Source organism: Apteryx mantelli, chromosome 12, assembly GCF_036417845.1.
Source record: "Apteryx mantelli isolate bAptMan1 chromosome 12, bAptMan1.hap1, whole genome shotgun sequence".
Lineage (NCBI taxonomy): Eukaryota > Metazoa > Chordata > Aves > Apterygiformes > Apterygidae > Apteryx > Apteryx mantelli.
In genome coordinates, this window is record NC_089989.1 from 28,090,176 (window position 1) to 28,102,799 (window position 12,624).

At 44.6% G+C, this 12,624-nt stretch overlaps 1 protein-coding gene across 3 annotated transcripts in view; it reads right to left on the bottom strand.

The window, feature by feature from the left end:
- Positions 1 to 12,624, bottom strand: part of SRGAP3 (SLIT-ROBO Rho GTPase activating protein 3) — a 158,730-nt gene that overhangs the window by 55,076 nt on the left and 91,030 nt on the right. The window lies entirely within an intron of this gene.

Below are 12,624 nucleotides of genomic sequence, written 5' to 3' on the forward strand. Positions count from 1 at the left end.
TTTTTCTTTCCCTCTTTCGGTTTGCAATGGAGTGGGTGGATCCTGGCAGCACAGCCGGTTTCTGGTAATGCCTTTCTTAAACACCTTCTGCCACCTCGGAGACTTGCCCTCTGGTGGCTCCCCCGACACACAAGGTTTTCCATGCTTTGCTCTGTACCGGAGTTAACAAAACTGTGTACATTTTAATTATAGATATCATTTTATAAATGAAACTGCCCCGCAGCATGAAAAATGCCTCGGGGGCCTTATTTACAACACTTCACAAATCCTGTCTAATATCCTTCCTGCTCCAGAAACTGAAAAGACAGCATCAATAGGGCTGCCAATCCACATCTGGGCTCTGTTTTTTCCATTTATAAACATTAAAACCAAAATACAGATGGTCTCCTCTTCCAATCTGCCTAGGACAGCGGCACTGGGAAGTTTAAAAGCAAACCAGCATTTTCATTTCATTTTCCATAAATCTGTATCAAAATAAAATGGAAAATTATAAAAATGAATACATATGGTAAAGCAAATCCACACGCTATTTCAGAATTGCTGTATTTTTGTTTGAGGTCTGTGTTTGTCCATGGAACACCCGACCTGGGTTTCAGAGAGCATGATGAGGAACATCCCATATAATTTATTTATCTTGCAAATCCACAGGGATGAATCTGGAATTACAGACAATACTGTTTTGCTCTTCCCCTGGCAAAATCCATTTCCAGTCCACAGTCAACTCTGTGGATCTAATATTTTCCACACTTCTCCATTTCGGGTATGTGTTCCATATTAAGACTGGCAGGCTGCATGAAAGCCGGGTGTGCTCCATAGCCAGGAGTGATTTTTATAGCTTGACTTCTTATATTTTCAACAAATGCAGCATTATCTCAAGTGGATAAGTGGCTGTTGTATTTTCCTCACAGAGCTGGCTACATGCTAGTGCTAGACTAACTCCCCTGTATAACTATAACCTTTATACAATGAACATTTGGGGTACGTGAATCACTTACATTTGCATTTTCCAGCCATGAGGCATCATTCCCAATTTGATAGATTTATTCAAGACAGTTGCTGCGAGACTTGCAATTTCACATGCAACTTTGATATTTCAGAATGAAGATTATTAGGGCTTCCTAGACTGAGCATTTCAACTTTTGCTTTCACCTTGCCCATGACCCATCTTCCCCGTTTCCTTTGTCTTCAGTAGCTCATTTTCCACTATTTTGACATGAGTGAATCAAAATGTCTCAGAAAGGATACATACCACAAAATAACCATACCACTTACGTAATAAACTTTCCAATTTTGCAACAGCCAATGTTTAGTGAGCTTAGGAGAAAACCCACTGTGAATGTAAAAATTCATGGCATCCTCCCCCCTCACCTCCTCCCCTTCTGTTGAAATCCTATTATCAATTTGTATTTTCTTTTTTTGCCAAGCAAGATGAAGCGGATCTAGTCGCCTGCCTCCTGCAGTATGAACAGGATATTTCACAAGAGAGGCCATTTGTTAGGGAGCTGCTAATCATTTAAGCTTGGCTGCAAATCAAGTCAACTCCTACTCCAAAATCCAGCGGTTGGATGCTACTGCAGATGTGCATGCACTGCTTTCCTGCTTCCCTTGTAATTACACCCCAAATCTCTCTGTGGAATCTTCTTGGCTAGGAAACACTTATTATAATTTGAAGATGTGTTTAAACTAAGTATAGCATAGTCTCCCCGCTTCACCTCCTCCACCCCCCAAAAAACCTGAGCAGTTTCTTCTAGATTTCCTCAAATAACTGAATGTGGGAAAAAGCTTCCCGTGGGCTTATTGGCTGGCTGACTAAAGATGCCCACAACACAGAGAGGCCTTCTAATTAAAGCTAGCTGGGCGACCTACATACATGAAAGTTTAAGCTTAGATTATTAAAAGTTCAACGCAAAGCGCTAAGCAAGGAATCTAAAGAATAAAAGCACTGTGCTTTCAGTGAATATATAGTAATCATAGTTTATCTCTGAATTAGTATCAGAATATTTCAGAGAGTCAAATTTTCAGAAGTCACGAGTGGTTCATGCTGCTGCCATTCTTATGTGCGTGAGATGCCAAAAAGATGCCAATTACCAGAACGTGCTAAGTAGCCCCAGCCATCTGGAAGCCGGGTCCGCCAGGAAATCCCGGTCGGTCCCCTCCCTCCCCACAGGAACGGGCATGCGCTAGCTGCTCTTGAAAATCTCAGCTGTAGCTGGCTAATAAGCAGCAGAGCTATTAAAAACATGCATCTCCCAAAGATAGCAGGGCAACATCCCCTCTGAGAGTTACGCGGGCCTTAGTCAAAAACGATGGTCTCCGACCCCAAAGCCCCTAAGCCGGCAGCAGTCCCCGTTCACGGCTGAACCTCCCAGCTGACCCCTGTTTTGCCTGAGCCAAACCCAGGCCCAGCACCAAGCGTTCCCCAAAGTAAATGGGGGTGGGTGGGCTTGCGGTAAAGGCAGGAGCCCAAAGTCAGCTGCAGCTTCTGCCTCTGCCCCAGATTTCCTGCGCGACTGAAGGGAAGGCAATGAAGCCATAATTTTCAAACCTAAATTTAGACTCTTAAATAGAGCAACAAAAAACAGATCTGTTGTCAAAAGCGTGTCATTCTCATGAGTCACATTGACACTGAGGGACCGTAGGTGTGTACTACATTTAAAGACCTATTTGCTTACAGACACTATAATCCAAACGCTCTAGATGCTGTTGATGAAGACCAAAGTGCTCTTCAGCATTGTCACAAGCCTCCCAGAAGTTGATGTAATTTTAGCTGTTCTGTCATGTTCTCTTGACTCCCTGTAAGCATCCTTCTCTCCGCCAGCCCCAGGGTCTCTCCCCAGCGGGTGATCTACCAGCACTAAACTACCTCAGCGATCTCCACGGGCCGGATTATTTCCCAGCGGCTGGTGTAAAGAGACCAGGCATCCATGATGGCAGCACCCAACTTCACGATGCTGGAGCCTGTTCCAAACGCAGGCAGGACAGAAGCTGAAGGACTCTCATCTCTGAGTTTGCAGTCTTCCCTTCTTACAGCAGAAAAATTACATTGGTGTATTTGTGGGAGGCAAAGCCAAAATGTCATGCAGCACATTTCAATTCACTGGCACCATCTGCAAAACCCAAACTCTAATTTAGCTGCCTGCTTTATGTCTTCCATTCCTATTTAGAAAACACAGTTGCTTGGCGGGATAGCAGTGGGTTCAGCTTAGCAGGTTTTATTAAAATTCCTGCTGCTGCAGACAAAGAAAAAAGCAATGGAAAGAAGTAACACAGACTATTGACAAAGAATGCCTTTTTTAAAGAAAAAGAAAAAAAACCTTCCTTTTAGACCGACACCACTTCTTCATTATGTCCCCACCCAGAGCACTGCAGTACGGGACATAATTAAATTCACTGTCATGGCACGTAATTAAATCCCAGGTCGGGGAATAATGCAGCACAGTTATTTCAGACGCAGCAATGCTCTGCCTCAAAAATATTCCATATTCCATACTTGGAAGAAGCAGCAAATATCTTTCCCTCTACCACAGCAGGAGGTAAAAAAAGGGAGAAAACACCTGCCTGAGTGGACCTACAGTGCTTCCCTTGCCCAGAATTTGCATCTGCCATGAGAACGTGCCGTGAGATTTAAGCAGCAGAAGAGATTCGGTCTGACAAGAGATCAAATCAGATCTCCGCAGTGACGTTTCTTAGCATCTCCATTTATTGCCTGCCTATTAGTAGCACTAGCACTTGCCTTGATAATCTCCTGCCGAGCCAGGAACACGATGCAGAGACTTGAAGCTCCAGGGAAATTTGCCCAATTGAGTTTCCTTCCTCTCTTTTCCTCATTAGCAGGGTTTGCCTGTCTCGCAGAGGAGGCAGGGAGGCCGTCTCTTCGTTTCGATCGTCCGGCTAAGCTACAGGCCAGAGGCGCTTGAACAGCGGACTCTGGTCCTCCGTGCTGCCCGGAGGGCTCCCCTACCCACCCGGAGGTTCTCCTCTGCAACAGCCCGGCAGGAGCTCCGCAGTGCGCTCAAGTAACCGCGCAGCTCCGTCGCGCTCGCCGACGGCAGACTGATGAGGCTTCTCACGCCTCAGATGACCAGAGCACTTCCTCCAGGCCCTGCATTTCCCAGGAGGGTTTCTGCCGGGAAAGAAGAAAAAACACCACAGAGGCAACACGCTCCCCGGGCTTTGCATTTGCAACCGAAGTTCGCTTTACCACATCCACGTATCCTCTCTGCGTCAAGGACTGTTAATGAGCGGAGGAAATCCTACAGTTCATAAGTCCTTCAAATCCCAGCCCGTCTCCAGAACCAGCCCCAGAGGCAGCCGTGCCGAAGAACCCGATACGTTCCATTAACTTCTTCCCCTGCCTCCTATTACTCTTCATTTTCGCTACATGCCTCTGCACTTCTGGCTTCCTTAGGGACTAGATCAACTAAAACACAATCAGGCAAAACTTCCTCGTGATATTTTCAGCCTAGCTCAAAGGGGGAAGAAAGATGCAGAAGGAATTGCAGCCAGGCCTGCAGCCCCAGAAAACGCAGACCAAAAAAACCCCAAAAAAACACAAAAAAAACACAAAAAAAACCACACGAGCAAACAGCGGAATGGCCTCCCAAAGACAGTACTGTACAGAGGCCTTTAAACTGTTCCAGAAGTGCTGAACAGCCAAAACCAATTTTCTCTCCTGAGCTCCCGCAGCTCTGTAACCCACACCCAAGCCACCCATCGCTTTCAAACCAAGCGTTCGCGCCGAGGGAGGCTGCCGGGCTGAGCAGCAGGCCTGGCCGCCGCCGAAACGAAGCCACCTCAGGGCAGGGCAAACCCAGCAGCCGCTGCAGCCCGTTCGGCCCCCGGGCTCTCGAAGGGAACCGCAATGCAGAAAGCCTCCTCAGGTTCGGCTTTGGTCTGCCACTCCTGGTCCTTAACAGAAAATACCTTGAGCATCAACCGAGAGACCTGGCGTGCGGAGGTAAAAGCAACGAGAAAAACAGCAAAGGTTTTCACTAGGCTTCACCTGACCAAATCGGGTATCTGGAGCGTCATGTCTACAGCTGAGCTGGTCATATGGACGCGGTGGAGAGAACCAGGCTAGCCACAAATCATCTCAAAGACAGACGTTAAAATGGACCACACGGCATTTTAGATGGGCCTATCTCTCTGCATGATTGCAGCGCAAGTCCAGGTAACAGGCTCAAACACAGATGCCTGCACTGCAGAAGCCTAAAGCTGAAGATGATGCATCCCCTCTTTCATATCTTGTACCGGGAGATTCAAAATGGGAGACATGAGAAATTCCAGGCCCATTTTCAGCTACACTGAGCATGCGTCCCAAAGGCAAGGCATGTGCCAGCGACACCAAAGCATTTCTGGGGCTAACGTTTGTGCTTCTCTGAGCCTGGACAAGCAGTTCCTGATCTCCAGACGACATTGTGCCCGACTCTCAAAATCTCTCTGAGGAAACCTGTTACCCCGCTGTGGGGAACTGATAGTTTCTGGGTAACAAGAAACCATATCCACTGGAGGACAATTGCCCTTTGTCCCCGGGACTTTAACCAGCCAATGCAACAAGTAAATGATATCATTACCGGGTCTTTTTATAAAAATGCTGAGACACGTTTAATATCCCTTTGGGCTTTTCCTTCACTATAAAAGTCACCAGCAGAACACTACCCAGCCTCAGCATAACTAATGAAGGACGTTAGTCTCGGGTCTCTAGGCCCCAACAAACTCTTGCTATGAAAATTTTAACACGTGTCGTGGCTTCAGATTACAGGGTCACAGAAGCAAGGCCAGGTGTCAGGAAAACACCCAATATATTGCTGTTTGTGCCCCCACATCATCCACACTGAGATGCAACGTAGCTGACGCGCTCAGTTGCAGCAACACGTTAAATACTGAATTCTGAAGCATTACAGGGAGAAGAAAGATGCACAGTTCACTTAACTGCTGGGATAAAATCCAGATGTAGGGGTTTGGATTGTAGCTGTGTGAACATTTCAATGGCTTCAGTCTGCAGGGTTTTGCAGGGGTTCAGCCGAACAACGTGAGTTCAGAGGCTGAGCCAAATCATGCCCTCACCTGTCCAGATCACCCGAGAGAGGAATTCCTACCTTCCGCATTTGGGAAAAGCAGGAGAGTAAGGGGAAGAAAGAAAACAAATCACTGGATGGGAACAATTCCCCATTTTGTAACAAGGCAACCATCAAAGTCCAAATCCAGACCTGACTCACATTTTACAGTATCAATTACAAGCATCTCCAAGCTCTGCCTTGAGACCACATCAGGAAGAACTGCATAATTCAGTAAATTCTATATTCAGATATTCAAGAAGGAAAAAGTTTCCACAGTTATAATTGGGATATATTTGGATGGATTTCAAGAATACCTAAAAGGCCAATAAAAGGCCTACGGATCAGTAAGTGACATTTATCATTCTGCTTATGCATAAATGACACCAAAACTGTCTACAGATCCTCTTGCAGACCGGCAGATTTCCTCCCTGAAGAGTTCTCCAAACGTCTGTTCCCAGATCTGCGCCATTCGCGCCCGTTCCAGGAGACGCGGCATTGCCACCGATCAAAGCGATCCCCGTTCAGCTCGTGCCCCCGACGATGCCGCCGGTGCCCAAGGAGCTCTGTCTCGCCGGCCAGACCCCTCGCACAGCCCCCACCACGGGGGCTGCAATCCTCTCTCCTCGCACAGCTGCTCCTGGCCGGCACCACCCCAAACGGCTGCGCCACATTAAGGATCGCCGCAAGCGTCCCGCTGTAGCGGTGCTCTGCCCCTCGAGGACAACAAGAACGGAGCAGGGGGAAGGGACGGGAAGCGCCAGAACTGGCCGGGCTGCTCTCTGCCCGCAGCCTGATGAAGGCTGAACGCTTGCGGAAGCGCTGAGCAAAAAAGCGGCGCCTCTTTCCAAAGTACCGAAACACCAGTGCTACTTCCCATACTTACAAGCAATAACCGAGTTTGGCCGCAGAGGAGACGAGACGCAAGAGCTATCGCGTAAAAGAGGTGCGTGTGAGGCAGGCACACTGGGCCAGACCAAAGGTCCGTCCAGCCGACCACGCTGCGTCCCACAGCGGCCAGAAGCGGATGCTTAGGGAAGAGGAAAAACAGAGCAAACGTCCTGACGGATATCGATCTAATACAGTCTCTCCATCTCACACGGTTTACAGCTCAGGGAACTTTCTGAATCAGAAATGGCGTCTTCGTGTTTTACAAGCAGCTTTTCATAATTTTCTCGCATAAATTTGTCCTAGTACGTCTTGAACATGTCAAGCTTACAGCATCCACAACATCATCTTCCAGTGAAGAGGTGATTCAAATTCCAGAGGGTTTCACAGTTTTACTCTTTTTTTTTACTTTTTTTTTTTTTTTTTTTTTTGGAACGTCTTATCTCTCAGGGGGCTTTTCAAACCCACAAGTTTTCATCCTTGAGGAGAAGGTGCCCCGTCTCCACGCCAACTGTGACTTTGTAGAACTGAATCATATTCCCCTGGATCAGCTCTTCTTCTCTCCCAGTCTAAACAGACATTTCCACATGGGGGACAGTCCGTATTTTTCATCCGTCTTCTCTGTACTTTTGCTATAGTTTCCACTCCTTCCCTCCCACCACGTACAAAGAAAAACAAACAGGATTTGAGAGGCAAGCATGCCATAGATTTGCAGAGGATTAACTATATTTTCTGCTCTGTTCTCAGCAATTCCTAATTTTTGGTTTCCTGCTGACATGCTCATAAGAACTTGCTATTTTACCTCCAAGATCCCGTTACAAAGCTCCTGCAGAGCCCAGTCTTATGCATCCAACTTAGAAAGTTGTTTTTCTTTATGTGCATCACTTAACATTTCTCTACATTTGACTCTCTGCACCATTTTATTACCCAAACACTTAATAGCACACAGGCACACAAATACATCCAATATGCAGATATGTATGTACGTGTGAATTAAGTGCACACTTGCATGTGTTCTGTACAAATACATACTTCTTATTTAAAAGTCATTGCCTCTGTATCTAATTCCTCCATCTGCCAATTTTAGAAATTCAATCTCCATCAATTTTTCAATTTTCATTGCAAGCTTCACCCATTTCCTTTCTTGGCTTTGCTGGTTTTTTTCCAAACTGTGACTTAGAGCCTAGAGTTTCATTTTTATTTTCAATAGTTTTTTCAACATCTTCTAGCTTTCTCGTCTCCTGGGATTCCCAGCTGTTTCCACTTATCAGGACCACCTTACTAACAAGGCTTTTTTCTCCCTTAAAAACATATGTACACCAAGATTTTTTTTTCTCTCTCCTGCTGTTTCTCTAAAAAAATATATATATATATAGTCTTCTCCTTTTTGGGTATGCTGAGCCAAAAGGCCAGCTGACACCCTGGATATATATTGCCTATGGTGCCTAGGGAAAAACACAATGGGTTTCAGTGAGGTACACTGATTTACCAACTTAACATCTTTATAAGTTCTCTTTGATTCTGTATTTAAATTCTCATGGAGAAGCAGTTTCAAATACTGGCTGCAACAAATCTCTCATTTTCCACCCCATCAAACCTCATCAAAAACCTAAATGCTATCATCACTGTCCTGAAAAACTAGCCCTTGCTGAGTCCTTTGCAGATTTCTACAACTTGCAGTATAACTCGGTTCCCTGAGGGGCTGTAGTCTGCTTTTTTCCTATTTCACAGTGCTCTGTGATATTCAAAAGAAATGGACAATGAGAGGAGGAGTTGCATTTTTCTTTGGAAGGCCTACTTTCAAAGCTAGCAAAGTTGTCACATATTAAGCCAAAAAAGAACTGATTCTAAAGTGGAAAATGGAAAACAGATACATAAGACAGAAACATCCCGATCCAAATGTTACCAGCATTAACAGAATTCTACAGAAAAAAAATCACAATCCTGCGGTTCATCCAGCAGCAGTGAGAAATGAATTCCTCTCTCAGCTTTGGAGAAAATATTGCTTCCTTTAAGATTAAAATAAATGATCTCAAGGTATCATTGCAATGCAAAGGTGCAACTGCAGCTTGCACAAACTGCCGAACAACTTGCAGAGCTGTCCTGTTACCAAACGCAGCCACAGCAGAGAGGCCCCCAGCCATGGGCTCGAGCTCCGCAAAGGTTTATAGCCTGCAAAACCAAATTTGCCAAAGATTTGAGAAATGTAATATAGCTTCTTCTCCTCCACCATTTGATAATCCATTTTATACCTTCCCTAAGCCCTGCCGAGGCCAACGCAAGCCATCATACCGGCCTCAGCTGGAGTAAGATCAGGCCTGCAGTTGGCTCAGCTAAATCTCTCCAACTCAAAACACTAAAAACTTAATCCCCACTAGCTCAGAGCCTCAAATTTTTCCATCTTTCTTGGGTTTGGGATAAGCAAAAAGGCTCTCCAGCCGGCCGTGATGAAACGTGTGCCTAACCGATGACTGGCTGAACGTCAGGATGAGTTGAACAGACCATATGCTGCAGGTCACCGGGAGGGTAAAACACTTCAGTGGAGATGAACAAAATGCAAAGCCCCAATTTACTGATGAATGACCCACAATGGTGGTGAGCGTATCCAGGGAAGGTAAGGGGAGACACAGCTCGGCACTCGGCATCTTTGTTGGCAAATCACCACCCTACTGATCAATTGCTTCTCAGTTATGCACATCCTCGTACCCCAGATATTGCGGAGCCTTTTCCTTGCTGCAATTGTTTACATTTACATAATGAAAGTGCAAAACACAAAACCTTCCAGTTCCTCTGTGTACCCACAGCATGTCACAACCCATTAATAAATTCTAGATGGGAGGAATTAGAAGTGACATCTCTGGAAGAAAACGTTACTCTAATTTACCATCAAAGAGCAATCTACAACAAAACCAAACAGCTGAACCGCAACTGCAGATGCCCTTAACCCTTCTGGAGCTGGTTTATTTGCCTAAGTCCTCTACAGCCCAGGCTCTCCAGGAGAAGAGCTTGCAGCACTTCGCTTACCATATTCAAACACAGACCAGATAAAACACCAAAAGACAGATCCTCTGAACAATCTAGTGCCAGTTGTAGGACTAGACTGGATGTCTTAACAAGCCTTTTACCAAGATGCTCTTATTCCCATACACATGCCTAAATCTTCTCACCAAAATATTGCTGGAAAATGAGAAACGCAGCTCCAGCTCCTCTTTTGGGCACAGTACACAAGAGGTTAAAGAAATGACCTGCCTATCCCTAGAAGTGTCCGCCTCCCCATCCACATTAAGGGCAAATGATGACACAAAACAAGCCTTTTCAGTGATTTAGCTGATCATTATTTCCATGGACACGCGAGTCCTACTACAATTTAAACCTCAAGGGACAAATGCAAGTGAAATCACAGATCTCCACAACTCAGTTGTACAGCCTCCTTTTGATTAAAAGCAGGTGCTGGCTTTGGCAGGCTGCAGATGGAGTCAATACCACTTTACCTCTGCAGGCATGGGGGAGGGAGAAACAAGGAGGAACAGTTTCTGTAAAATATAAGCATTTTGTCTTAAAGCTGAAATTTAAATTCAAAAAGGAAGAGGGAGGAAGGGAGGGAAAGCAAATACAAAGAAATAATCCTGCTGAATGCATGAAATATTTTATCATCTTGTCTTGGTGGATTGACTTGTCATGGGGAAAATTTTTGAAACACTGTATTTATGCCCTTGCTTGAATGTCAGTTGGATGTGTCCTACTATAGTTTAAAATGAGATATACCATTCACGGATTTAGGAAGGGTACGCAGGAAGTCTTAATATGCATCTCAAAACACGTTTCACAGTAAAATGCAAACAGAAGGGAGATTCTGAGACTGATTTAGAACTGACTTAACCAATAAATCCCAAATCTGTCCAATTTCTGGAGGCCACAGGGACAGGAAAAGGGACAATATCCCGTATCAGATCAGCAACCCCAACCTGCTCTCATCATTTAATTTCTAGGTCAAATCTATAAACTAGAGGACTCTGCCCATGAAACTATCACATTAAGTTTACTCTCTAGTTGGCTAAAATTTTAAGATAACAACTGTTTTTAGCACATTTCTACTATCTGGAAAGTCGGACATGCCACAGAACTTGCCCTGCTCACTTAACTACAATTGTCCAGCCGCTCCTGTGGAAAATAAGCTACAAAAATTACGATAAATAAAGAACAACAATATAGCCAGACAAAAGGTCTGTCTAGCCTGGTACAGCATCGCCGAAGGGAGCGAAGGGAGAGGGCAAGCGACGTGCCACTGAGCACATTCATGACCTCCAGCCAGCTGAAGAATCCCAGCCTACCTCACTGTGAGATCTGCTTCACTAAGCACTGTGAGATCCCTGCAAGTCTTTGATGCTCACTTTAAATTTGGTTATCACTAATAATTCTGTATCATCAGCGGACTTTGTCAGCTTACTATTCATCCCTTTTCCAAATGACCTATTGAGAACTCCACTGAAATTCTCGTTTGTTTTGTTTCCTGTCTTTTAACCAGTCGTTAATCCAGAAAACCACTCCTCCTTCTTCAACAGCTTCTTTTCTTTAAGAACTGCAGGGAGGGACCTTTTCCAAAGCCTTTAAGACATTGGAGACACTGTGCCATGATCACTGACTCCTTTAAAAACTCCAGCAGATTTCTGAGGCATGATTCTTCTCTTCAGAAAGCTACACTGATTCTTCCGTTGCATCTGCCTGAACGTCTGCTAATTCTACTCTTACTAAAGTTTCACCCAACAGCCTGTTTTTAAAGTCAGATATGCTGATCTGTTCTCCGAAAAGCCCTTCAGGAGTCTTTAAAAAAAAAAAAAAAAAAGTCATCATATTTTCCACCTTCCATTTCTCTGGCACTGACAGCAATTTAAGCATTACGTTACGCATCACGGCTCGTCATTTGACCATTTTATATCTCAGTTTCTTTAGTACTGCTGTGTAAGTATTATCTAGAAGGAATGATAAATGATAATCCCTTGTATGGATTTGCTCTAAAACATCTACTGACAATTCAACTGGAGAAGATTCTTCAGACTGGTTCCCCCACAAAGCAAGTCTCCAGTCTAAGCTTTTCCATAATGAATACCGGCACAAAGAATTCAGTCAGCTTTTTGCTATTACCTCATATTCTTTTTTGCACCTCGGGTCACCTATGCCCCCTTCACATTCCACAGCAGGTTTCTTTCTCGTGATTTTGGAGAAGTTTTTGTTAGCTTTTATGCTTTTAGTAAGTTGTCCCTGAAAATCTCATTTGGCCTGACTTATATTGGTTTTAATATTTTCACTTTTCAGAGTTTAAGCTATTCTCTATGTTGCTCATTCAGATACGACATGTACTTCTTAGAAAGTCTTGTTACTTTTCTCTGCTGTTTAACCATGTTGGCTTTTTTTTTAAACACTTATTTACATTGTTCTGGGGGGATATGAGTGTGCCTGAGACGCTGAAACTGCTGACTGCAGCTTTGGGTGCAACTTTGGCTCTACTTCCATCGTCAAAATTCTCACTGCCTTGCTGAACCAGGATCACAAAGCCATGCTATTCTCTAATTGTTTTAAAGTCTGCATTTTCACCAAGACACTTCAAATTGTTTTATAATTCTAAACATTCCCATGACAAAAATATGGCTAAATTCAATCTCAAAAATCTAAATGCCCCATA